Source organism: Lissotriton vulgaris, chromosome 8, assembly GCF_964263255.1.
Source record: "Lissotriton vulgaris chromosome 8, aLisVul1.2, whole genome shotgun sequence".
Taxonomy (NCBI): Eukaryota; Metazoa; Chordata; class Amphibia; order Caudata; family Salamandridae; genus Lissotriton; species Lissotriton vulgaris.
Genome location: NC_141696.1, coordinates 1461205434 through 1461210185, shown reverse-complemented (window position 1 = coordinate 1461210185; position 4752 = coordinate 1461205434).

The following is a 4752-nucleotide window of genomic DNA, read 5'->3' as shown; positions in this document are numbered from 1 at the left end:
GTGCACAGCAGGAGCACCTTTTGCAGTGGGCTCTTCAGATCCAGACGTTCTATGCCCCTTTCGTCCTCTTTCACACACTAAAACTTAAGAACACATCAAGGTGTCTGCCAGCCTTGTGTTTCAGCTCAATCTGTGGAGGGGGGTAGTGTAGTAGGGAAAAGGGGAAAGGTTGGGCCTTAGAGTTATAACTGTTCTCGTGGATGAAGGATAGAAAATATCATGCATTCAGGGCCACTGACAGCCTTGCTTTCAGAAATGATCCAGTCTCCTGCGTGAGGCTTGAGGAAACTTCTGGACAGCAGGATTAGTGGGCCTCTGTGGTATGTACATGAATCCTATTAGGATCTCCATTAGGGTTCTGGCTCTTCTCCCTAGCTACCCTAGGCCAGTGCTACTCCTAGAACTCCTCAACCTACCTGCCCAGCCCAGCTGGACCCGTCGTCTCCTATCCAGGCAAAATTTCACTTTTTCTTAGTGCACCGAAAATCAAGAAAATAAACAAGCACAGATCATGGTCTAACTTCCTCTCCTCCCCAGGTGGTACACGGCCAAGGCACTAGATTGTCAATGATAACGCATAATACTTGTACACCTATGTAAAGTCTTTCCATGTTTATTTAACAAAACAAGCAAAGTGTGACATCGCTAAGCAAAGTCACAGCATTTCACAGTGAGAATCTATTACTAACTCCTCTTCAATTTACACAACTTTTTATAGGTTTTGCTCATAGATACTTCAAGCAAGAGTACACATCTTTTTCATGAGAAGAACGAAAAAGAACTTCAAAAAAGTCACAAGTACATTTCCAGATGGTGAGCTGGTCTTCTGTGCATCCTCACTTAGGAGTGCCAAGCATGAGAATACCCAACATGGTGAACACAATGTCAGTAAATGAATCAGCAAGGTATCATCTAATCGGAGGATTCAAAGCAATTTTGGGGAGAGGAGTTTGCCTAAGAGCTTGGGCACTCGACCAAGAATCCGGGGAACTGGGTTCGAGTCTCAGCAATGATGATGAACATCCTGTGATTCTGGGCAAATCACTTAATCTTCCGGTGCCTAACAAAAATGAATGTGTGTCCTCATGTAACGCGACTGGTGCTATGTAAAGCGCTCGGATACCCGATACCTTCGGGTCAAGTTTGCATGTAAAACTCTGTAAAAAAAGTGCATTTCCTCACATGTATCAGAGGGATCAGTGTATTGTGTTGTGTAGCGAATCCATCTGCATAATGTTCTCCTGCGCCTTGCGAGATCTAAAGTGCCTTATGGGCAGTCGAGTAAATAGCTCCTCCATTTGTGTCATTTATATAGCTCATCATGCCAAGTAACTTATTACATATCAGACAATCACATGTATGACCTTTTGGAGGTATAGAAATCATGCTTGCTGACAACACTTCTGGGCAAATTAAGATTTTGACTTTACTTGACCTTTCTGTGGCTTATGACAAAGCAAACCAAAAGATTGTTTTCGACCAATTGGAAAATTGGATGAGGTACTTGTGGTAGCATTTCAATGGTGCCAGCCATTCTTCTCAGATTGCAGCCAGAAAAAACAAAATAGCATGATCATATTGGTTCTGAAACTTTTGTATCTGGGGCTGTCCCCTTTCCTTGCTTCTTATTAGTATCCACATAAGGCCACTTGCTCAGACCATCATCTATGCTTCCAAATACATGAACATGTTCAACAAATTCATCTACCTCTAGTTAAAGGAAACACATAGAACAAGTTGCTCAAATTGCTTCCACCAATGGATGAAGGAAATCTTCCTGCACTTGAACGAAATAAAAACAGAAACTAGCAACAATCCAACAAATAGTCCTGCATCGAGTGACTGAGGGATGTAGGAGCTCCTCTATCCCCAGCCCAAACAGAAAAAATATCAGGAGGTTGTTTAGATAAAACCTCTCTCATTCTCATATCAGATCACAGCTGTGATCATTCACCAACTGATGATCAGGGGTGGGCGTAACTCTTATATTTTTGTGTAGTGTAATCACTCAGCATTCCCCAATATTCCTCGAGATTACGCAAAATCACACGAGAAGAGTAAATCTGAATTTAGTGCTATATTCTTGACGCAAAAGTGCCCCTTGAGTCCAAAATGGACACAAAGAAGCATTTTGGGCTAAGAAATATCGCCTAATGCAACAGAACTTGAATAGCGAAAAAATGCTCGCTCTCGCTAATTGGGCTCTTAGGGGGAGGATTATCTCCCAATTTACTCCGGGCGTTTAGCACAAATTCTTCCCACAAAATGAACCCTAGCGTCCAAAATGGATGCAAAGATGCTTTTTGTGCTAACAAAATAGTGTTAAATGCAACAGAAGACACACAGCAGCGCAAGCAGCCACTGGCACTCTCCAAATGTGCTCTCCAGTGGGAGCTTTTCCCTCAAATTACTCATAATTAAACAAGCAGGCGTAATTGAATTATTAGTGGTAATTCCATGTCAAAGAGTAACATATAATTACAGAAATTACTCCACCGTAATTGGCATTTCGTCCACGGCTGCTGATTCTTTGGAAGATCCTCCTTCTTCCAGTTAAGGGACCCTGAAACTATTATGGCTTGACATAGTTCATGAGGATGCAAAAAGAACAATTGATGGACAGAATGTTAAACAATGTCAAACATTCACTTTGCCACTCGATTCAAGCTAGCCTGGCTGATGAGGGCGGGTAGCCCGAAACCAGTCCCAGGATGCTTGTTTCTGGTCCAGAGAAGACCTGGCTTGGCAGTTCGGGCTGGACTGTTCCCAGGAGGCACAGGGTCAAGACTGATTTGCATATAGCTGTGTCTGAACTGGAGTGGTGAAGTGATTTAAAGAACGATGATGGACTCAACCTAGATCTGTGACTCGGGTGAGTGTCTGAAAAGTTTCAGCGCTCCATCCATCATCCCCTTGTGTTTGCTATGGCTCATGTGGAGGCACATCAGAAGGATATCTTCAATAGGGCAAGAAATGAAAATTTGCTCTGCTCATGGAGTTTGTGTAGTTTTTCCCACTCCGCATAGCGTGGGAGTTTTTTCCTCACTCACATGTTAAGTTTGCGAGCACGAGTGCGGAAAATCTTACTCCAGACCATCTCCCGGTAGCGGATGGCTGCTACCGCTCACATTGAGAAACCTTCCGTATTTGTTGAGGAAGCTGCTGCTAGAGTAGAACTACCCCCTCTTGCGCTGCTCAAGGTTTTGTTCATGCTGATTTTTCCAGTGCTGGACAAACACCCGGTGCTAAAAATCAATGCGAACAGTGCGACCTAATGCACTTCACTGCTTGCAGGACTCCACGTAGCGCAGCAGAGGTTTTTTGCCGAACTGCACCTAGGGCTAATTGTCAATTTACATGAGATACAAAACTAAAGGGCTGGCATTTGTGGCTGTCTGATGATGTCTGATCAAATCCCGCCAGCTGTCAAAAATCATTACTAGCAGGGGGAGGAGCTTCGCGGGCAACCAAGATGGCCGCGTAAGCTCGGAGCCCCGCGGACCCTCCGACCCTCCGCAAATATCCTGCTGAAAATCCTGATCCACGTTAGTAGATTCTGCTTGGTGGATGGTCGCGGACACGTGAGCTGCTTTCCGCTTCTAAATTGGTGGTTCCTAGGCGAAATTACGTCAAGCTGAACTCCGTGCCAGGGATGCGCCATTGTCTCGTGGGTGGCTGCTGCTTGTACCGACGCTCCGCATGACTGGAATGCGAAGCGGATATCTGTGGTCCCTGCTGGCGAAGTGCTTGTAGCTGCGGAGTTGCCTACTACCGGCCTGGTGTGTTTACTGACTTTGCCTCTGTTCTATTCATCTGCTTCCTTGCTCGGGCGGCGTAGCCCTTTGTTCTCCTTGGATCCATCATGGCAGGCTGAGGGGACCCCGACAAGACGTCGAACAGAGGTGTTCGTAGGACGACTCAGACGCAGCTGAACAAAATTGACCGATACGCTCAGCAGCGGACCTCACCCACGGTGGTGGTCTCATCCAAAGACCTTCAACGTGCGGGCTCGCCTGAAGGCTCTGAGCCTACTCTGAGTGACGTTATGGGGGCCATCGCGGGCATTCGGTCTGAAATGCAAAAACAACACGAGGTCCTGACTCATAAGGTGGACACTCTGGCCGTGGATCTCAACCTGATCAGGGCTGACTTGGGAAAGACCAATGATCGGGTGAAATCTCTTGATCTCAAGACCTCCAGCCTAACTACCGACGTTTCGGACCTGCAGACGGAGGTCCGGACCCTAAGGTTGACCAACGACCAATTTTCTAGGAGGCTGGAGGACTTTGAAGGACGTGCCAGGCGGCAGAATGTCCGTATTATTGGTGTTCCTGAGGGAGCGGAGGAGGCGGCAGTGGACCTTTTTGTGGAGGATTTGGTACAGACGAATCTCGCACCTTCTGGCCTGAGCAATTTCTTCTCTGTGGAGCGTGCCCATCGGATACCGGGCGGCCCGCCGAAGACGGGTGTTGCGCCTAGACCCATCATTGCTCGGCTCTTCAACTTTAGAGACCGGGATGTGATCCTTCAAGCGTCCAGGCGGCATGGGCCACTCAAATTTCAGAACTCTGAGGTGCACTTTTACCCGGACTTCACCAGGGCCGTTCAGAGGCAGCGTCAGAGTTTCGCAGGGGTGAAACGACGCCTGAGAGACATGGGCTTTAAGTACTCGATGCTATTCCCTGCTAAACTTCGGATTGAGTACGAGGGCCGTGCCCTGTTTTTCGATGTGCCGGAAAATGTGAGCGACTG